This window comes from Rhinoraja longicauda, chromosome 27 (genome assembly GCF_053455715.1).
Source record: "Rhinoraja longicauda isolate Sanriku21f chromosome 27, sRhiLon1.1, whole genome shotgun sequence".
In the NCBI taxonomy this organism is placed as follows: domain Eukaryota; kingdom Metazoa; phylum Chordata; class Chondrichthyes; order Rajiformes; family Arhynchobatidae; genus Rhinoraja; species Rhinoraja longicauda.
The window spans coordinates 1,175,608-1,199,564 of NC_135979.1; positions in this window are offsets into that span (position 1 = coordinate 1,175,608).

The window sequence follows — 23,957 nt, forward strand, 5'->3', positions numbered from 1 at the left end:
GAAGGCAGGAGAATGGGGTTGAGAGGAAAAGATAGATCAGCCATGACTGAATGGCAGAGTTGACTTGATGGGCCGAATGGCCTAATTCTGCTCCTGGAACCTGTGAATGCTGTAACTGGTTGGTGTCTGGGACTGGATCTTGGTCGGGACACCACTTGAAGCTTTCGGACTGAAACTTCTGAATAGTCTTAACAATCCGTTGGGTTGGCTAATGTTCTCAGGATGGGCTATCGGTCATTCGTACCTGGCATGTGGTGCCCGCGATTCCAGACGCACAGAGAGCGGTGACTCTCGCCTGTCATCTGGCGTGAACACTGAGCCTTGCAGTTGGTCATGGTGCTAGTTGTCCATTAACACACACGTGTCAACAGTCATACGTGTGGCATCAGGATGTTGCTGTCACTCATTCACACGCTCTTCACATGGTCACCTGCAAGAAGGGTCCCAACCCTAAACGTCACCCAGCCACCTTCTCCAAAGATGCTGACTGACTCGGTGGGTTATTGCAACACACATGCCGTTTGTCTTTACTGGTAAATCAACATCTGCACCTCCTCGCATCAACACTGTGACTCCGGGCCTGTGCATGTTTAGAATGAATGATGTTTTGTGGGAGTTTGGAATGATTGGACTTTAGAGTTTAGAATGAATTAAACATAATCCTTGTGGTACTGCACGCAGGAAGCATATTACTGATGGGGAGCGAGAGATCGGAACTATTACCCACTGGGCAAGAGGTACAGAAATGTGACAACGCACACCTCCAGATTCAGGGACAGATTCTTCCAGCTGTTATCAGGCAACTGAACCGTCCTACCACACACACACACACACACACAACACACACACACACACACACACACACACCGGAGAGCGGTCAGAACTACTATCTACCTCATTGGTGACCCTTGGACTGTCTTTGATCGGACTTTACTGGCTTTACCTTGCACTAAACACTATTGATTGTGATCATGTGTTGTCTTTCCACTGACTGGTTAGCACACAACAAAAGCTTTTCAGTGTACCTCGGTAAACTGTACTGAACTAGGGGACATTGCCTACACAGATGGGGTGGGTCAGTCAAAACATGGATGAGAAGAAATGTCTTCATCCAAAGAGCATTGAACCTATGGCATTATCTACACAGAAGGCACAAGGCCAAATCATAAATAATATTCAAGATTTAGAATGGAGATGAGGAGGAATTTCTTTAGTTAGGGGGTGGTGAATCTGTGGAACTCTTTGCCACAGACGGCTGTGGAGGTCAAGTCAGTGGGTATTTTCAAGACAGAGATTGATCGATTCTTGATTAGTGCGGGTGTCAGGGGTTATGGGAGAAGGCAGGAGAATGGGGTTAGGAGGGAGAGATAGATCAGCCATGATTGAATGGCGGGGTAGACTCGATGGGCCTTAAAAATATCCACTGATTTGGCCTCCACAGCCGTCTGTGACAGATTCACCACACTCTGACTAAAGAAATTCCTCCTCGCCTCTTTCCTAAAGGAACGTCCTTTAATTCTGAGGCTGTGCCCTCTGGTCCTAGACTCTCCCAGTAGAGGAAACATCCTGGCTCTGCACATCCAATCTACCCAGGGTTTTTTGACCTGTAGCATGGTGTGGTCTCTCTAGTGATGGGAGGTGACAGGGCTTTTTGCAAGAAGTATAATCCAGCCTTTGTGTTCGGGGAAAGGGTTTGGCCTCAGAACCTGAGCTGACACTGTCAATGATAGAATGTGTAGGAAGGAACTGCAGATGCTGGTTTAACCGAAGATAGGCCAAAAAAGCTGGAGTAACTCAGCGGGACAGCAGCGTCTCTGGAGAGAAGGAATGGGTGATGTTTCGGGTCTGAAGAAGAGTCTTGACCCGAAACGTTGCCCATTCCCTTCTCTCAGAGATGCTGCCTGACCCGCTGAGTTACTCCAGCATTTTGTGTCTACCTTCGGTTTAAACCAGCATCTGCTGTTAGCTGACTAACTGTTTTTAGACGTTGCGATAGTCCCTGCTGATAGGTATTGAGGGAGATGTGGGTGCAGAGGGATTTGTTGGAGTGGGGGGGTTGGGAGAGGGGGGTTGATAGGAGACGGGATTGAGGGAGGAGAGAGAGAGGAGTTGATGGAGGTGAGAGAGTGGGGGGTTGAGCGGGTAAGGGGTTGAGGGAGAGGTGGCCTGAGGGTAGGGGTTGCCAACTTCCTCACTCCCAAATACAGGACAAGGTGACGTCACTGCCCCGCGCCCCACGTGACCTCACCCAGACAGCGGCCACGCGCTCCCGGCCCGGGCGGCCGCCGTTGGTGGAGCGGGAGCACGTGGCCGCTGGCTGGGTGAGGTCACGTGGGGGCGCGGGGCGGTGACGTCACCCGTTGTCCCGTATTTGGGAGCGAGGAAGTGGCAACCCTACTAATACGGGACAAGGGCGGGTCCCGTACGGGACCTAACTAATACCGGGATGTCCCGGCTAATACGGGACTGTTGGCGACCCTACGTGAGGGGAGGGGAGAGGGGCGTTGAGGAGGAGAGGCAGAGGGGATGGATGTGAGAGAAGGAGAGAACGTTGTGGAGAGAGTGAGGGAGGAGAGAGAAAGGATAGAGGAAGGTGAGAGGAAAGGAGAGAGAGAGAGAGAGAGAGAGAGAGAGAGAGAGAGAGAGAGAGAGAGAGAGAGAGAGAGAGAGAGAGAGAGAGAGAGAGAGAGAGAGGAGAGAGAGAGAGAGAGAGAGAGAGATGAGAGAGGAGAGAGAGAGAGAGAGAGAGAGAGAGAGAGAGAGAGAGGAGAGAGAGAGAGAGAGAAGAGAGAGAGAGAGAGAGAGAGAGAGAGAGAGAGAGAGAGAGAGAGAGAGAGAGAGAGAGAGAGAACGAGAGAGAACGAGAGAGAACGAGAGAGAACTGAAAAGATGCTGGATTTTGATGAATCTTTTAGAGTGGAGCGTGTGTGGACGTTGAGGGATTTGGGATGTTGCAGAGCACGGCGCCAGTGATGCTGGATGCTCTGTCTGCATGTTAAACACCGGCACGGCCCCTGCCCAGTCGTGCAGACTGGAGAGACTTCTGATCTCTGAAGAGCTGACAGGACAGTTGGTGAGCTTCAAGCTTCAAGCATTAAACATTTAATAGCAACGCTGCCAATCGCCGGAACTGGGGTTTTAAAGATTAAGGCGTGGGGGGGGGGCTGTGTGTGTGTGTGTGTGTGTGTGTGTGTGTGTGTGTGTGTGTGTGTGCGTGCGTGTGTGTGAGCAATGCTGCAGTTGGCATGAAAGAGAAGCAGGCTGCCTGTCTCCTGCCTGTGGCCCAATGCCGGTCACACTGTCCTGAAATGGCTTTGACTTCACTCTAATACATTTACCCAGCTGTACAGCAAACTGTGTGTGTGCAAGGAGGATCTGCAGAAGCTGGTTAAAACACATGCACACACACACACCACACACACACACAGCCCCCCTCCCAACACACACACACACACACACACACACACACACACACACACACACACACACACACACACACACACACACACACACACACACAGCCCCCCCTCCCAACACACACACACACACACACACACACACACATGGCCCCACACCCACACACACACACACACACACACACACACACACACACACACACACACACCACACACACACACACACACACACACACACACACACACACACACACACACACACACACATGGCCCCACACACAGACCACAGCTGTAATTCAGCGGTCAGGCAGCATCTCTGGAGAACATGGATAGGTGATGTTTCTGGTCGAGAGCCTTCTTCAGTGAGAGTCAAGGGGAGAGGGAAAGAGAGATATAGATGGTACTGGCAGAAATGAATGGAAGATGTGCAAAATCGAGGATAGTCAAGGAAACGTGGAGGTCTCATTGGCCGAGCGAATCCTGACTTGTATCTACGAGGCTGCAGCAATATCGGAGGCAGTGCTGTGCTCGATGTAATTGGTGCGCAATCTCTCGCAGTCAGAACAAACCAGGAGCATCTCAGGGTAATGTGTGGGAAGGAACTGCAGATGCTGGTTTAAACTGAAGATGGGCACAAAATGCTGGAGTAAACTCAGCGGTCAGGCAGCATCTCTGGAGAGAAGGAATGGGTGACGTTTTACGTTGAGACCCTTCTTTTGACTGGACCCGAAATGTCACCCATTCCTTCTCTCCAGAGATGCTGCCTGTCCCGCTGAGTTACTCCAGCACTTTGTGCCATCTTCGGTTTAAGCCGGCATCTGCAGTTCCTTCCTGCAGAGTTTGGAGCTGGAGATTACTGGTGCTGTGCATTGCATGTTGTTGATTCTCAGCCTTTGCTCAGCATCTTGGTGTGGCAGGGAAGGTGCTGGCAAGACCCACTGGTATGGCAAGTGGCAAGACCCACTGCCACCCATCTTGGTGTGGCAGGGAGGTGCTGGCAAGACCCACTGGTTGTGTTTACTGCACCAAACATGGCAGCTGGAGAATTGAAATTCAAGTCAGAGCAACTTGGAATTAAAAATAAAATGTTCCCACTGACAGTGGAGCAGCGTAGAGTTGCTGCCTTTCAGTGCTTTCAGCGCCAGAGACCCAGGTTCCATCCTGACTACGGGTGCTGTCTGTAAGGAGTTTGCACGTTCTCCCCGTGACCTGCGTGGGTTTTCTCCGAGATCTTCGGTTTCCTCCACATTCCAAAGACGTACAGGTTTGTAGGTTAATTGGCTTAGTGTAAGTGTATATTGTCCCTAGTGTGTGTAGGATAGTGTTAGTGTGCGGGGATCGCTGGTCGGTGCGGACTCGGTGGGCCGAAGGGCCTTTCTCTGTGCTGTATCTCTAACTAAACTGTGAGTGTGGGTAAAGATGCCAAAATCACCGGCTCTGTCATAGAGTGATGGAGCAGTGAAACAGGCCCCTTGGCCCAACTTGCCCACGCCGGCCAACATGCCCTGTCTACACCAGTCCCACCTGCCATATCGTGCCATCTAACAGCATGTGGAAACGAGGAACTGGTTTACAGAAGAAGACACAAAGCGCTGGAGGAACTCAGCGTGTCAGGCAGCATCCGTGGAGAGAAAGGGCAGATGACGTTTTGGGTCAGAAGTAGGAAACGTTGTCTGTCCATTTCCCTCCACAGATGCTGCCTGACCCGCTGAGTTTCTCCAGCTCTTTGTGTTTTGCCCAGTCATGGGTTTGGTCGAGGTTTTGCTGCGTTTGGATGTGGATGTGGAATGGTTCATTGTCGGAGGAGCAGTGAACATTGCAATCATCATGGATGTGCAATCAGTGAACATCCCGACTTTGGTGCAGGAAGGAACTGCAGGTGCTGGTTTAAACCGAAGACAGCGGGACAGGCAGCATCTCTGGAGAGAAGGAATGGCTGACGCTTCAGGTCGAGACCCTTCTTCAGTCTGAAACGCCACCCATTCCTTCTCTCCAGAGATGCTGCCAGTTCCGCTGAGTTACTCCAGCATTTTGTGTCTAAGATCCCTACCTCTTTATTTAAGGCAGAGATAGACAGATTCTTGATTATTACGGCTGTCAGGGGTTATGGGGAGAAGGTAGGAGAATGGGGTTAGGAGGGAGAGATAGATCAGCCATGATTGAATAGACTTGATGGGCCAAATGGCCTAATTCTGATCCTATCACTTCTGACCTTCTGACCGTAGCTCTGGAGGCAGGTCGATAATGATTGATATGTTTTGAATGATTAGTTCTTAATCACAGTTTGATTGACTGATATAATTGTTTCACAATTAGAAGTGCATTAGTTGCCTGTGTAGTTGACAAGTGTCATAATAATGTTTGCCAATAAGTGTTGTTGATTGTTAACTATGTTGTGTAAAGTGCAAGATCATGGACACCTGGAGTGACCAATTCAAAAATCAAATGATTAACAAGGTGGTGCAGCGGGTAGAGCTGCTACCTCACAGCGCCAGAGACCCGGGTTCCATCCTGACTACGAGTTTGTACGTTCTCCCAGTGACCCGTGTGGGTTTTCTCCGGGTGCTCCGGTTTCCTCCCACGCTCCAAAGACGTGCAGGTTTGTAGGTAATTGTCTTTAAATTGTCCCCTGTGTGCAAGTAGAACGAGTGTGAAAGGGGGATGGCTGGTCGGTGTGGGGCCGAAGGGCCTGTTTCCATGGTGTGTATCTAAGCTAATCTAGAGCAGGTAAAGGGACAGACCGTCTAGCTAGATAAACACAGGTATGAAACGTTCAAAGCCCCAAAGAAAAATACCAACCTCACCAGTTCTATTTGAAAACTGTCCAATTGTTTTTGAGCCACTTCCTGTTTAGTGACTACGTCAGTAAGTGTGTCACGTGTTGCATTCGCCAGTCCTCCTCCACGTTAAAGCTAGCGTGAACAGAGGCCACAGAAATCATTTGAACATTTGAAGAATGCATTTATGATTATAGTCATAGAGCCATAGAGTGATACAGTGTGGAAACAGGCCCTTCAGCCCAACTTGCCCACACCGGCCAACATGTCCCAGCTACACTAGTCCCACCTGCCTGCGCTTGGTCCATATCCCTCCAAACCTGTCCTATCCATGTGCCTGTCTAACTGTTCCTTAAACGTTGGGATAGTCCCAGCCCCAACTACCTCGTTCCATACACCCACCACCCTTTGTGTGAAAAAGTTACCCCTCAGATTCCTGTTAAATCTTTTCCCCTTCACCTTAAACCTGTGTCCTCTGGTCCTCGATTCCCCTACTCTGGGCAAGAGACCCTCTGCATCTACCCGATCTATTCCTCTCATGATCTTATACACCTCTACGTGATATTTTTTAAAATTATAAATCCTTTGAGCAGCAGTTGGACCGTACCTGTGGTTATTTACACCTTGGGTGGAGGTAGGGGATGGTGTTCAGACCAGGTGGGTTTCTCACCTGTTGATGTGTGAAGCTGTGGCAGGTGTTCTAGCAGATCCCTATGCTCCTTGGTGGGGGGAGGGGTGGGGTGGGGTGGGTGGGTGAGGGGTGAGAGATGAGAGGGGGGGGGGGGGTTGAGGGGGGGAGAGCGCGGAGTGAAGATGTCTGCACCAGTGGTGATTCATCGAGGAACAGTTAGACTCAGCGGGTCAGGCAGTATCTCGGGAGAGAAGGAATGGGTGACGTTTCGGGTCGAGACCCTTCTTCAGACTGAGTTTGTCCAGAGATGCTGCCCGACCCGCTGAGTTACTCCAGCATTGTGTGTCTACCTTTGATTTTAACCAGCATCTGCAGTTTTTCCTACACAGTTAGACGTTGTGCTTTGTGCTCTGGGTGAGGGCGAGGGTAACCGTAACGCAGCTGTGGAAAGACTGAGGCTTTGACCGTCGCAGGTTGTGTGTGGTTGAAATAGGAGGAAGCATTTACTGCAGTTGATCACGGCAAGCCCCATCCTGCTGCATCCCACCAAACAGTTGCTTAACCTCAGCATAACCTGCTGACTTCACAAGTTACAGCAGTAGAATTAGGCCACTCGGCCCATCGAGTCTACTCCGTCGTTCAATCATGGCTGGTTTAGTTTAGTTTAGTTTCATCTCTCCCTCCTAACCCCATTCTCCTGCCTTCTCCCCATAACCCTTGACACCCGTTCTAATCAAGAACTCGCTTATCTCTGCCTTAAAAATATCCACTGACTTGGCCTCCACAGCCCTCTGCGGCAATGAGTTCCACAGATTCACCACCCTCTGACTAAAGAAGTTCCTCCTCACCTCCTTCCTAAAAGAACGCCCTTTACTTCTGAGGCTGTGCCCTCTGGTCCTAGACTCTCCCACTGGTGGAAACATCCTCTCCACATCCACTCTATCCAGGCCGCTCACTATTCTGTACGTTTATATGTCATTATTCTGCTGGGAAGCAGAGATCTGAATGGCGGAGTAGAATCGATGGGCCGAATGCCTAATTCTACTCCTTATAACTTGTGAACTTCGGTTTCCTCCCACATTCCAAAGACGTACAGGTTTGTAGGTTAATTGGGTTGGTATAAATGTGGGAAAATTGTCCCTAGTGTGTGTGGGAGATGTTGATGTAGGCAGGGATCAGCCATGATTGAATGGCGGTGAAGACTCGATACGATACGATAAAACTTTATTTATCCCAGGAGGGAAATTGATCTGCCAACGGTCATAAAACACAAAATACACGAACACATGGATTCAAAGTGGCGAGTGGAAAGGATTTGGGAAAGTGCAAAGATTGGGGGTGGGGGGGGGGTGGGGGGGTTGGGGGTTTAGTCTCAGTCTCGGTCTACCCCTCGACAGAAGGGGCGAGGAGTTGTACGGTTTTGATGGGCCGAATGGCCTCGTTCTCCTCCTACAACCTGTGGCCTTGTGCAGGTGAGGCGTGCCCTGGGGAGAGTGTACGGCCAGCACTCCTCTCCCTGAGCAGACAGAACTGTATGCACATCCTTCACTGCAGACAGCCACACCGTGGGAGGGCAGGGATGGGAAACATGCCGGAATGCTGGCTCACTCAGGCATGCTCGGTGCACAGGGAAGCACAGTTGACATTTCCAGTGAATGACCCTTGACACTGAGAGGACTTAGTGATGAGCATTGCAGAGAACGCGTGGAGGGGGGGAGGGAATGAATGGGAAGAGTGGAGTGAGTGAGAGTCATAGAGCAATGAAACAGGCCCTTCAGCCCAACTTGTCCATGCCAACCAAGGTGCCCACATTTAAACCGGAGGGTATGGGGAGAAGGCAGGAACGGGGTACTGATTGTGAATGATCAGCCATGATCACATTGAATGGTGGTGCTGGCTCGAAGGGCCGAATGGCCTACTCCTGCACCTATTGTCTAATCCAGTCCCATTTGCCCGCGTTTGGCCCGCATCCCTCTAAACGTTTCCTGTCCATGTACCTGTCCAAATGTTGTTCTAGTTCCTGCCTCAACCACCTCCTCTGGCAGCTCGATCCCCAGGAAAGATGAAACGACAAAGCAAATTATCGTCCCGTGTGGGAAGGAACTGCAGGTGCTGGTTTTAACCGATGATAGACACAAAATGCTGGAGTAACTCAGCGGGTCAGGCAGCATCTCTGGAGAACGTGGATAGGTGACGTTTCACAGAGTGCTGGAGTAACTCAGCGGGTCAGGCAGCATCTGTGGAGAGAAGGAATGGGTGATGTTTTGGGTCGAGACCCGTAGTTTAGTTTAGAGATACAGTGCTGATACTCGCCCATTGGCCCACCGACACCGTGCCGACCAGCGATCCCCACACACTAACACCATCCTACACACACTCGTGACAATTTGCAAGCCAATTAACCTACAAACTTGCACGTCTTTGGAGTGTGGGAGGAAACCGGAGCACCCGGAGAAAACCCACGCAGGTCACGGGGAGAACGTACAAACTCCGTACAGACAGCGCCCGTGGTCAGGATGGAACCCGGGTCTCTGGTGCTGGGAGGCAGCAGCTCTACCCGCTGCCCCACCGTGCCGCACTTGGTTTTGCTCCCTTCTTCAGACTTATAGTACGTGGTCAAGGAGTAGAAAAGGGGCAAATAAAGAAACAAAATGTGTGACGATAGACGGAATGAACCGGAATAACTGAGGCTGCTTTGCAAATCACCGAAGGGTGATTTCACGCATTGTGGAGATCAGAAATCAAAGTGCAGAACATTCTCATGAGCTGGAACAGATCCTCCTCCCCTGTATTTCTAACAAAAACATATCTGGGGGGCGGGGCGGTGCAGTGTAGAGGTGCCAGAGACCCGGGTTCCATCCAGACTACCTGTGCTGTCTGTATGGAGTTTGTACGTTCTCCCCGTGACCTGCGTGGGTTTTCTCCGGGTGCTCCGGTTTCCTCCCACACTCCAAAGACGTGCGGGTTTGTAGGTTAATTGGCTTGGGTAAAACATTGTAAATTGTCCGCTGTGTGTGTAGGATAGTGTTAGTGTGGGGGGGGGGGGGGGGGTCGCTGGTCGGCTGAAGGGCTTGTTTCCGCGCTGTATCTCTAAAGTCTAAAGGCTGACGTGAAAAAGACGGGACTTTTGCAAAAACTGGTTTCCAAAACAATCTACGTGTTGGGTCCTGACTACAGCTGAGAGACTCAACACCGACCGGCCACACGCCCGCTTGCCCAGTGGTGTCAGGTATCTTTAATGTACTAATATTCCCTTCCCTTCATTAAGCTGTATCTCGTTACACTGGTGGAGTTGGCCAGACACGTTAAGCCACCGCTATCTCAGGTGCACATTATGGATCTCCGGCTGCTCTTTAAAGGAGATCAGGAAGTTCCATTTCTCAGCCAGCATTTACTTTTCATCAAACAGGTCTCTCATCGAGTTACTTCCATCTTTGTGGGGTGTGAGAGATCGCTGGGCACAAATAACTGGTATGTTTCCTGACCTGATCAAGGGCCACCCAGTGGTGCAGCGGGTAGAGCAGCTGCCTCACAGCGCCAGAGACCCGGGTTCGATCCTGACCTCGGCTGCTGTGCTGTCTGTGTGGAGTTTACACATTCTCTCTGGGACTGGGTGGGTTTTCTCCGGGTGCTCTGGATTCCTCCCTCACTCCAACGACGTGTGGGGGGTCTGTAGGTTAATTGGCCCTCTGTAAATGTCCCCTGGCGTGTGGGGAGTGGGTGCAAAGGTGGGATCGCGTTGAACGAGTGTAAAAGGGTGATGGATGGTTGTGCGGACTCGGTGGGCCGAACAATAGACAATAGACAATAGACAATAGACAATAGGTGCAGGAGTAGGCCATTCAGCCCTTCGAGCCAGCACCGCCATTCAATGCGATCATGGCTGATCACTCAATCAGTACCCCGTTCCTGCCTTCTCCCCATACCCCCTCACTCCGCTATCCTCAAGAGCTCTATCCAGCTCTCTCTTGAAAGCATCCAACGAACTGGCCTCCACTGCCTTCTGAGGCAGAGAATTCCACACCTTCACCACCCTCTGACTGAAAAAGTTCTTCCTCATCTCCGTTCTAAATGGCCTACCCCTTATTCTCAAACTGTGGCCCCTTGTTCTGGACTCCCCCAACATTGGGAACATGTTATCTGCCTCTAATGTGTCCAATCCCCTAATTATCTTGTATGTTTCAATAAGATCCCCCCTCATCCTTCTAAATTCCAGTGTATACAAGCCCAATCGCTCCAGCCTTTCAACATACGACAGTCCCGCCATTCCGGGAATTAATCTAGTGAACCTACGCTGCACGCCCTCCATAGCAAGAATATCCTTCCTCAAATTTGGAGACCAAAACTGCACACAGTACTCCAGGTGCGGTCTCACCAGGGCCCGGTACAACTGTAGAAGGACCTCTTTGCTCCTATACTCAACTCCTCTTGTTACGAAGGCCAACATTCCATTGGCTTTCTTCACTGCCTGCTGTACCTGCATGCTTCCTTTCATTGACTGATGCACTAGGACACCCAGATCTCGTTGAACTCCCCCTCCTCCTAACTTGACACCATTCAGCCTGTTTCCATGCTGTATCTCTAAACTAGAGCAACCAAGGATACGGGATTGGGTGGGAGCTTTCATCAGAGGTCCAGAAGCATCAAAAGATCCCAGCGAGATGCAACACCCCTTCATGAATGACGAGGAGAAACCTTTTGTATTTGGATGTTGTTGCTACAGGCACAGCAAATGCAAGAGGATTGGAGATGTTGGGAGGTCATGTGCAGTAATGTAGAGATTGATCGGTGAGGCCGCATTTAGAGTATTGTGTGCAGTTTTGGGCACCGCGTTACAGGAAAGATATTGTCAAGCTGGAAATAGACCCAAATAGCTGGAGTAACTCAGTGGGACAGGCAGCATCTCTGGAGAGAAGGATTGGGTGACGTTTCACAGAGTGCTGGAGTAACTCAGTGGGACAGGCAGCATCTGGGGAGAGAGGGAATGGGTGACATTTCGGGTCGAAACCCTTCTTCAGTTGGAAAGTGCGCATAGAAGATTTAGGAGGATGTTGCCAGGACTCGAGGGTGTGAGCTACAGGGAGAGTTTGAGTAGGCTGGGACTCTATTCCCTGGAGCGCAGGAGGATGAGGGGTGAACTTTCTGAGGTGTATAAAATCATGAGAGGAATAGATCGGGTAGATGTACAGTCTCTTGCCCAGAGTGGGGGAATCGAGGACCAGAGGACATAGGTTCGAGGTGAAGGGGAAAAGATTTAATAGCAATCTGAGGGGTAACATTTTCACTCTAAGGGTTGTGGGTGTATGGAACAAGCTGCCAGAGGAGGTAGTTGAGGCAGGGACTATCCCATCATTTAAGAAACAATTAGACAGGTACATGGATTGGAGGGATATGGACCAAACGCAGGCTAGTGTAGATGGGGCATGTTGGTCGGCAGGGGCAAGTTGGGCCGAAGGGCCTGTTTCCACGCTGTATCACACTGACTCTTAGAGCTGTTTATCAAAGGAGAATCCAAACAGCAGCCACAACGTCTCATGTTTAATGATGGTGACCAGTGGAAGGACTTTAGTCCCAGCCTGTCTTTGAAACCAAGCTGGACCTCGTGTGTTTACATTCTTGAATCTCTGCGTGCTTACGTTACTGATGGCAGCTTGCTGACAAGTTCCAAGAGGGGCGGGCAGGGTGATGTCTCCAAGCTGGAGGGTCAACACAAAGCATTTCTGCTCAGGACCTTGTCCAGTTTTGGTCACCCTGCTGTGGGGAGGATGTTGTTAAGATACAGGGGGTATTGAGTCTAGAAGTTTGGAGATCAAGTTACAGTTTGACAAGACCTTGGGTAGACAAAATGCTGGAGTAACTCAGCGGGCCAGGCAGCATCTCAGGAGAGAAGGAATGGGTGATATTTGGGTTATGGAGAGAAGGCAGGAGAATGGGGTTAGGAGGGAGAGATAGATCAGCCATGATGGAATGGCGGAAGAGACTTGATGGGCCGAATGGCCTAATTATGTTGCTCTAACATGAAATGCTGGAGTAATAGACAATAGACAATAGGTGCAGGAGGAGGCCATTCGGCCCTTCGAGCCAACACCGCCATTCAATGTGATCATGGCTGATCATTCTCAATCAGTACCCCGTTCCTGCCTTCTCCCCATACCCCCTGACTCCGCTATCCTTAAGAGCTCTATCTAGCTCTCTCTTGAATGCATTCAGAGAATTGGCCTCCACTGCCTTCTGAGGTAGAGAATTCCACAGATTCTCAGCGGGTCAGGCAGCATCTCAGGACAAAAGGAGTAGGTGACGTTTTGTGTCGGAACCCTTCACCAGACTGTTCTAAACTACCTAGACCGTCAGCCACCTAAACGTGTCTTTGTCAGTGCGCCTTGAATGATTCCAACAGGGGAACAGTGGATTTGTCTTTGATACCAGTCAAATTGTTGCAAGAATTCTTAAAATATGAAGGCAGGCACGGTGTGAAGATGAATTTGAGTGATTGGACTGACTAATGATAACAGGAACACTGTGCCAGGCTTGCGTTCAACACCAGCTAGTGCAGTACAGAGCCAACAATAGATCAACTTTGGCTCCAATATCAATTTGTTTCAAGGAGTGAGAGCGCAGGGCAGATTGTCCTGGCTCCCAAGTACTGCTGACACTGCAAACACCACACCTCATTTAACTCAAGCTATGTTAAAGCACAGCAGTGCATGCAGACGCTTCCAGGCAGCCTCTTGTTTCAGAAGGACATAATTCAGAGCAGAAGACAGCTCATTCCTCTCTGGATGTGGAGGGGGTGTTTCTACGAATGGGGGAGTCTACTCCGCCATTCAATCGCGGCTGATCCATCTCTCCCTCCTAACCCCATTCTCCTGCCTTCTCCCCGTAACCCCTGGGGCCTTATCCCTGTGACCGTGTGGGTCTCCTCCCACATCCTAAAGGCGTGCAGTTTGTAGGTTAATTGGCTTCTGTAAATTGCCCCTCGTGTGCGTCGAGTTCTCTCCGTTTGGAGTTTGCACGATAATAAGTTCACAGTGGCGCAGCGGTAGAGTTGCTGCCTTATCGTGAATGCAGCGCCGGAGACCCAGGTTCGATCCCGACTACGGGCACCGTCTGTACGGAGTTTGTACGCTCTCCCCGTGACCTGCGTGGGTTTTCTCCGAGATCTTTGGTTTCCTCCCACACTCCAAAGACGTGCGGGTTTGTAGGTTAACTGGCTTGGTAAATGTAAAAATTATCCCTGGTGGGTGTAGGATAGTGTTAGTGTGCGGGAATCGCTGGGCGGCGCGGTCCCGGTGGGCCGAAGGGCCTGTTTCCACGCTGTATCTCCAAAATATAGTCTAAAAGTCAAACTCGAGTTCAGTATATGGAACAAAGTGGGAGGTACAGAGTGCAGAATATATACTCGATGACCAAAATAACGTGTAGGAACTAATGGCAGATGCTGGCTTACATCGATGATAGACACAGAGTGCTGGAGTAACTCAGCGGGTCAGGCAGCATCTGTGGAGAACATGGATAGGTGACGTTTCACAGAGTGCTGGAGTAACTCAGCGGGTCAGGCAGCATCTGTGGAGAACATGGATAGGTGACGTTTCTGGTTGGAACCCTTCTTCAGACCAAAATAACTTGTTCCATCGGATTGCTTCATGTTCACTAGTGATCGTTAAGTGTCTGTGCAGTGAACATGTCGATCAGATCTCCACAGGCCTGACAAGTGCATTAAGGCAAAATATTCGTCTTGTGTTGCTGCAGGAAGAACTAACGGAAAGTGGTAAAGTTCAGGGTCTTCTGTTTGCAGGGGTTGTTGAGCAATTGGCCGCTGTGCATGGAATGTGGAACAGGCAGCAAAGTTGTCCACTGCGCCAGAGACCCGGGCTCCATCCTGACCTCAGGTGCAGTCTGCGTGGAGTTTGCACGTTCTCCCTATGACCGGGTTGGTCTCCTCCAGGTTTCACCTCGCATCCCAGAGACATGAGGGTTGGTTGGTTAATTGGCTTCTGTTGCTTGTAATTCACCAAATGTTTTGGTCATCGAGTTTATATTCTGCACTCTGTGCCTCCCCCTTGAATGGTAGAATCAGTAGAAAAACACTGATGATGATATGGAGAGAATAACGTTGAATTAGATTAGTGGAGGATTAGTGTAAATGGGTGGTCAGTTGTCAGCGTGGACTGGATGAGACCGGAGCACCCGGAGAAAACCCACGCAGGTCACGGGGAGAACGTACAAACTCCAAACAGACAGTACCCGTAGTCAGGATGGAACCCGGGTCTCTGGCGCTGTGAAGCAGCAGCTCTACCCGCTGCGCCACCGTGCCGCCTGTGCGGTAGTTCATGAATTCTTCTGAAAGGGCATATTGGGATCAGTTCATTTTATTGTCACGTGTACCGAGGTACAGTGAAAAGCTTTTATTGCGTGCAAACCAGTCAGCGGAAAGACTTTACATCATTACAATCAAGCCATTGATTGTTTCCACTAGTGGGAGAGTCTAGGACTGGAGGTCACAGCCTCAGAATTAAAGGACGTTCCTTTCATAAGGAGATGAGGGGGAATTTCTTTAGTCAGAGGGTGGTGAATCTGTGGGATTCTTTGCCACAAGATGCTGTGGAGGCCAAGTCAATGGATATTTTTAAGGCAGAGGTAGATGGATTATTGATTAGTACGGGTGTCAGGGGTTATGGGGAGAAGGCAGGAAAATGGGGTTAGGAGGGAGAGATAGATCAGCCGTGATTGAATGGTTGAGCAGACTTGATGGGCCGAATTCTGCTCCTATCACTTATGACCTTGTGTCCTGATGACCATTATTAGACAGTAAATGCTGGTTTTGTCAATCTTGAGAGAGGAATAAATGGATCGTTGGCCAACAGGAAGACTGGTGAGATATCCTCGTGTATGTAGGATAGTGTTAGTGTGCGGGGATCGCTGGTCGGCGCGGACGCGGTGGGCCGAAGGGCCAGTTTCCGCCCCGTATCCCAAACTAAACGGCCAGAACAAAGCAGGGCCAGCCACAGATGACCATTGGCCGTCCGATTTCCCCAAACGTCTTCTGCCCATTTCCCTCCACAGATGCTGCCTGACCCGCTGAGTTCCTCCAGCACTTTGTGTTGTAACTGGAGTCCGTTACTTGGGGAGTTCCCCGCTCATCAAAGCTTTTGGAACTTATGTTTGGAATGTTGTGACTAACCCCGAGGCCACAGAGGCCACAGTTTGGGTGTCACAATAAGTCTCGGAGTGGAACAGATGGAAGCGGCCAGCTCTGAGCAACTTCACAGTGTGCTCTGAGGAGCCCAGTCTGGTGTAAACAGGGGTTGCACGTTACTAACACATGACATCTGCTGCCGACCAGGAGTTTCTTCCAGCTGCCTTGACTGTCTGTTCAGGTAGGAGCTTGATTTCTTTCTCTGACATGTAATTTAACCTTTAACACAGTAAAGGCTTAGAAAGAGACATTGCCTCAAAGTTTTTTCAGTTTAGTTTATTGTCACGTGTACCGAGGTACAGTGAAAAGCTTTTGTTGCATCGTGCTAACCAGTCAGCGGAAAGACAATACGTGATTACAATCGAGCCGTCCACAGTGTACAGATACATGGTAAGGGAATTTATTCACAAAATGCTGGAGTAACTCAGCAGGTCAGGCAGCATCTCGGGAGAGAAGGAATGGGTCACGTTTCGGGTTGAGACCCTAAGAAGGGTCTCGACCCGAAACGTCACCCATTCCTTCTCTCCCGAGATGCTGCCTGACCTGCTGAGTTACTCCAGCATTTTGTGAATAAATACCTTCGATTTGTACCAGCATCTGCAGTTATCTTCTTATACTACATGGTAAGGGAATAACGTTTAGTGCAAGGTAAAGCCAGTAAAGTCCAATCAACGATAGTCCAAAGGTCACCAATGAGGTAGATATTAGTTCAGCACTGCTCTCTGGTTGTGGTAGGATGGTTCAGTTGCCTGATAACAGCCGGGAAGAAACTGTCCCTGAATCTGGAGGTGTGCGTTTACACACTTCTGTACCTCTTGCCCGATGGGAGAGGGGAGAAGAGGGGGTGACCGGGGTGAGACTGGTCCTTGATTATGCTGCTGGCCTTGCCGAGGCAGCGTGACACAGACCCATTTGGAGGCTAAAATAACAACCTAGTCTCGGCAACGACAGGTACATGGATAGGGCAGATTTGGAGGGATATGGACCAAACGCAGGCAGGTGGGACAAGTGTGGCTGGGACATTGTTGGCCAGTGTGGGCATGTTGGGCCGAAGGGCCTGTTTCCAGGCAGTATCACTCTATGACTCCTGGAGTGTTGACTAATGGTGTTCGGGTACTCTAACCTCGCGTAGTCTGCTCTGCTGCTGACTACAGACACTGGGATAAGTGGAAACTGCCAGCGAGAACTCAGGGAGAGATGTGGAGACAGAGAACTGGAGACACTGGTTTACAAACAAGAGACGGAGTGCTGGAGTAACTCAGCGGGTCAGGCAGCATCTGTGGAGAACATGGATAGGTGACGTTTCACAGAGTGCTGGAGTAACTCAGCGGGTCAGGCAGCATCTGTGGAGAACATGGATAGGTGACGTTTCACAGAGTGCTGGAGTAACTCAGCAGGTCAGGCAGCATCTGTGGAGAGAAGGAATTGGTGACGTTTCACAGAGTGCTGGAATAACTCAGCGGGTCAGGCAGCATCTTTGAGAAAAAGGATAGGTGACGTTTCGTGTCGAAAAATCAGAATCTACGGTTCCTTCCTACAAATATACCGTGAGAAAGGAGATGAGGAGGAATTTCTTTAGTCAGAGTGTGGTGAGGCTGTGGCCAAGTCACTGGATATTTTTAAGGTGGAAATTGATAGATTGTTGATTAGTACAGGTGCCAGGGGTTATGGGAATAGGGTAAGGAGGAGGAGGAGGAGGGATAGATCTGCCACCATTGAATGGCAGAGTAGACTTGATGGGCCGAATGGCCTAATTCTGATTCTGGAACTTACGAACCGGTCTGTAGAAGTATCCTGCCTCCATGTTCTCCGCAGATGCAGTCTGGAGTTACTCCAGCATTTTGGGTCTTTTTTTGCAAACCTGCATCTGCGCTTCCTTGTGCCTGCGTTGGACTGACAGTGATCTGTGCGGGTTGACTGGCTGGCATGTGTAGGAGTAGAAATAACAGTAATTTGATTTCTCTGGGCGGCAAGGCCATGTCTTTCAGTTGCTGCATTATGTGTTTGCTTTCTGGCCAGCAGCCATTTTGTCGAACACTTTTTTGTTGTTGTTGCTACTGTGATTATTTCTGCCCACACCTCCGTGTAGTCAAGGTAACTGATAGGAGGGCTCTCTCTCTCTCTGCCTTTTGGCATTGATTCAGGTTGAGAGACTGGTCAGAGGCTGCAGCCAACTCCAGATTCTGTGCGATGCAGTCTGTGGTCTGGCCTGGTTTATTTGTGCGTACGTGCGCGCGCGCGCTCTGTGTCTGCATTATCTGGGCTTCCAACAAGTTAATTGTTTTAAAAGCTTTTTGCCTCTGAAAACACTCGCCGAGTTATACTCCTTATCTATTTTTTTTAAAGAAACTGATTGTGCTCATCCATTTGATGTCTACAGCGATAGTTATGTTCCTCCCCAAGAGATTTCTTCACAGCCGTTGTAAGAAGGAACTGCAGATGCTGGTTTAACCCGAAGATAGACACCAAAAGCTGGAGTAACTCAGCGGGACAGGCAGCGTCTCTGGAGAGAAGGACAATAGACAATAGGTGCAGGAGTAGGCCATTCGGCCCTTCGAGGCCAATTCTCTGAATGCATTCAAGAGAGAGCTAGATAGAGCTCTTAAGGATAGCGGAATCAGGGGGTATGGGGAGAAGGCAGGAACGGGGTACTGATTGAGAATGATCAGCCATGATCACATTGAATGGCGGTGCTGGCTCGAAGGGCCGAATGGCCTCCTCCTGCACCTATTGTCTATTGTCTATTGAGCCAGCACCACCATTCAATGTGATCATGGCTGATCATTCTCAATCAGTACCCCGTTCCTGCCTTCTCCCCATACCCCCTGACTCCGCTATCCTTAAGAGCTCTATCGAGCTCTCTCTTGAATGCATTCAGAGAATTGGCCTCCACTGCCTCTGAGGCAGTGAATTCCACAGATTTACAACTCTTTGACTGAAAAAGTTTTTCCTCATCTCCGTTCCAAATGGCCTACCCCTTATTCTTAAACTGTGACCCCTTGTTCTGAACTCCCCCAACATTGGGAACATGTTTCCTGCCTCTAACGTGTCCAACCCCTTAATAATCTTATGTTTCGATAAGATCTCCTCTCATCCTTCTAAATTCCAGTGTATGCAAGCCTAGCCGCTCCAGTCTTTCAACATATGACAATCCTGCCATTCCGGGAATTAACCTAGTAAACCTACGCTGCACGCCCTCAATAGCAAGAATATCCTTCCTCAAATTTTGGGTCGAGACCCTTGACCCATTCCTTCTCTCCAGAGATGCTGCCTGTCCCACTGAGTTACTCCATTATTTTGTGTCTATCTTTGATTTCTTCAGAGCTGCAGCTTTGAAAAGTATAAATGATTTGAGAGTGAAGTGCTTGCTATCTATGGGGGAGATGGTTAATATGAAGCAGGTTTCAGGAGAAGTCTACAGGTACTAATCACCGACAGAGCCTGGAGCTTGTAAGAGGCAAACTCAAAGGTGAAGATAAATTCATTGAGTCAGCATTTTACACGATAAAACATGTGCATTTAAATTGCTAAGAGATGATGCCTAGAACGTTCAAAGCACCTTGTGGTGGAAAATTGGACTTTCTCATGAGCAGGTTTTTAAATGTTTATCACTGGTAACAGACAGAAAAAGCTGGAGTAACTCAGCGGGACAGGCAGCATCTCTGGAGAGAAGGAACGGGTGACGTTTGGGGTCGAGACCCTTGGTCAGAGACCCACGCCCCCCATGTCTCCTCATCCCGTGGACATGTTGCGGGTACCGGCAAGTCTTTACTCTCTCCAGATCCCCAGCGCTTGGCCAGTATCTCGGGGCGTGCCTTCACGAGCCCAGCACTCTGTGTTCCCGTGTAGAATCTGAAGAATTCACAGCTGTGCCCTGTGTGTGGCGTTAGCTCGAGAGCTGATGCCCAGTCCCACAGCGTTACTTGGCTCTGGGCTGCCGCGGTGAGGCTGGCCGTGTTAGCGTTCCGTCGTGGAGGGGGGTGGAAGGTGGGTCCACATGTTCCTGCTGCTTGAGTTGAGTTGAGCCCACCGAGTCCACACTGACCTGCGATCCCTGCACACTAACACTATCCCCACACTAACACTATCCCCACACTGACACTATCCCCCACACTGACACTATCCCCCACACTGACACTATCCCCCACACTGACACTATCCCCCACACTGACACTATCCCCACACTGACACTATCCCCCACACTGACACTATCCCCACACTGACACTATCCCCCACACTGACACTATCCCCACACTGACACTATCCCCACACACTAACACTATCCCCCACACTGACACTATCCCCCACACTGACACTATCCCCACACTGACACTATCCCCCACACTGACACTATCCCCACACACTGACACTATCCCCACACTGACACTATCCCCACACTGACACTATCCCCACACTGACACTATCCCTACACTGACACTATCCCCACACTGACACTATCCCCCACACTGACACTATCCCCACACTGACACTATCCCCACACTGACACTATCCCCCACACTGACACTATCCCCACACTGACACTATCCCCCACACTGACACTATCCCCACACTAACACTATCCCCCACACTGACACTATCCCCCACACACTAACACTATCCCCACACACTAACACTATCCCCACACACACTGACACTATCCCCACACTGACACTATCCCCACACTGACACTATCCCCACACTGACACTATCCCCCACACTGACACTATCCCCCACACACTAACACTATCCCCCACACTGACACTATCCCCACACACTAACACTATCCCCACACTGACACTATCCCCCACACACTGACACTATCCCCACACTGACACTATCCCCACACTAATACTATCCCCCACACTGACACTATCCCCCACACTGACACTATCCCCCACACTGACACTATCCCCACACACTAACACTATCCCCCACACTGGCACTATCCCCCACACACTGACACTATCCCCACACTGACACTATCCCCACACTGACACTATCCCCCACACTGACACTATCCCCCACACTGACACTATCCCCCACACTGACACTATCCCCACACTGACACTATCCCCACACTGACACTATCCCCACACTGACACTATCCCCCACACTGACACTATCCCCCACACTGACACTATCCCCCACACTGACACTATCCCCCACACTGACACTATCCCCCACACTGACACTATCCCCCACACTAACACTATCCTGCACGCACTAGGGACAATTTATAATTTTACCAAAGCCAATTAACCTACAAACCTGCACGTCTTTGTAGTGTGGGAGGAAACCGGAGCACCCAGAGAAAACCCACGCTGACACGGGGAGAATGTACAAACTCCGTACAGACAGCGCCCGTAGTCAGGATCGAACCTGGGACTTTGGAGCTGTGAGGTGGCAACTCTACCGCTGCGCCACCGTGCCGCCCAACGTCGTAGGTCCAGGTAACAGGTCCATGATGGACCACGTTGCCCCTGATTGTTATTGTTGAGAGGTTTCCCAGCATTAATTAATTGGACTGGTGTTACGCAAATGAGATGCAGACTGCCAGGATAAGGCGATGTCTTAAAATGATCCGTTTACACTAATACCTTGGAAAATTAAAACTAATGGGTGTTTAGACATTTATTCTCTTTCTCTTTTTAAGATGTTGCATTTAATTACACAATCTTCTCAATGGTTGGATAATGGAACGGGCAAATTATTGACAGTCCTCAATCTGGTCTTCCTCACTGAGGCCACGGCATTTCAGCCAATGAATTGAGTCACAGAGCGATACAGCACGGAAACAGGCCCTTCAGCCCAACTTGCCCACACCGGCCAACATGCCCCATCTACACGACTCCCATCTGCCCACACTTGGTCCATATCCCTCCAAACCTGCCATGTCCATGTACCTGACTAACCGTTTCTTAAACACTGTGGCAGTGCCTGCCACAACTACCTCCTCCGGCAGCTCGTTCCATACACCCACCACCCTCTGTGTGCAAACGTTACCCCTCAGGTTCCTATTCAATCTTTCCCCCCCTCAGCACGGTGGCGCAGCGGTAGAGTTGCTGCCTTACAGCGAATGCAGCGCTGGAGACCCGGGTTCGATCCTGACTACGGGCGCCGTCTGTACGGAGTTTGTACGTTCTCCCCGTGACCTGCGTGGGTTTTCTCCGAGATCTTCGGTTTCCTCCCACACTCCAAAGACGTCCAGGTATGTAGGTTAATTGACTGGGTAAATGTAAAAATTGTCCCTAGTGTGTGTAGGATAGTGTTAGTGTGCGGGGATCGCTGGGCGGCACGGACCCGGTGGGCCGAAGGGCCTGTTTCCACGCCGTATCTCTAAATCAAAAAATCTAAACCTGTGCCCTCTGATTCTCGATTCACCTACTCTGGGCAAAAGACTCTGCGTGGAAACATAGAAAACAGGCGCATGAGGAGGCCATTCGGCCATTTAAGCCAGCACGGTCATTCAATATGATCATCCTAAACCCTTACCCCGTTCCTGCTTTCTCCCCATATCCCTTGATTCCGTTAGCCCTAAGAGCTAAATCTAATTATCTCTTGAAAACATCCAGCGAATTGACCTCCACTGCCTTCTGTGGCAGAGAATTCCACAGATTCACAACTCTGAGTGTACACCCAGAGAACCTATTTCTCTCATGATTTTATACAAGCCGAACAACATGTCCCACCTACACTGGTCCCACCTGCCCGCAGTTGACCCATATCCCTCCACACCTGTCCTATCCATGCACCTGTGATGGAGAGAAGACACTGCCAAAGACCATTCTCTCCGCGCTAACCTTCACGTTCTGTCCTCGTGGTAAAGTTCACCCTGCACTGATGTCAACCTTCCTCCAAACACCTTCACACACCTGAAGGCGGGTTTGCAATCTGCCAGGTGTGAGTGTGACCTGGTTCCGGCACATTCTTCAGAACTGGTTCGACAAAGACGAGGCCTCTGCAGATTGTAAATATGTCGGTGCCTTTGTAACGTAGTGAATAGTGACAGGCCTAGATAGAGTGGATGTGGAAAGGAGGTTTGCATTTTAGTGGGAGAGTCTGGGACCAGAGGGCACAGCCTTGGGACTGGCGAGAGGGAGGACTAAGGGAGGGAACATGGAAGTAAACACAAAGTGCAGGAGTGACCCAGCGGGGCAGGCAGCATCTCTGGAGGGAAGGAATGGGCGACGATTCGGGTCGAGACCCTTCTTCAGACACGAAACGTCACCCATTCCGTCTCTCCAGAGATGCTGCCTGTCCCGCTGAGTTACTCCAGTTACTTCAGTGCCCCTATCTGCGGCCCCCCCACGCTGGGACCCCCTTAGTTCTCCCTGTGATTGGGGGATTGGGGGATTGGGGGGGGGGAGGGGAGCGGACGTGGTATGTTTGGATGAATCAGTGCTCGGGCCAACTACAGGAACACAGAGAGTTCTCACACTCCTTGCTCAAAGACGCCAAATTCTTTCTAACCAACAGCAAAGACAGTTATGAAGCAAAGTCATTGTTGGAGTTAAGGAATGTGGCATCCAGTTGGCACCTGGCAAAGTCCCCAAACGTCACGCACAACAAGCGCAGATCGTCACAGTTTATCATGCCCACTCCAGTCATTCTTGTTTAAGTAGAAGAATAGAACGTCCTTCTCTCACAGACTGGTTCCCCCAAGACTCAGCACAGAACTGTACAACTCCTCCCTCTTCTGTCGTGGGGTAGACTGACTCACCCTCCCCCCACCCACCCTCCCCCCACCCACCCTCCCCCACCCTCCCCCCACCCACCGTCCCGCACCCTCCCCCACCCTCCCCCCACCTCCCACCCACCCTCCCCCACCCACCCTCCCCCACCCTGCCCCCACCTCCCACCCACCCTCCCCCCCACCCTCCCCCCACCTCCCACCCACCCTCCCCCCACCTCCCACCCACCCTCCCCCCACCTCCCAC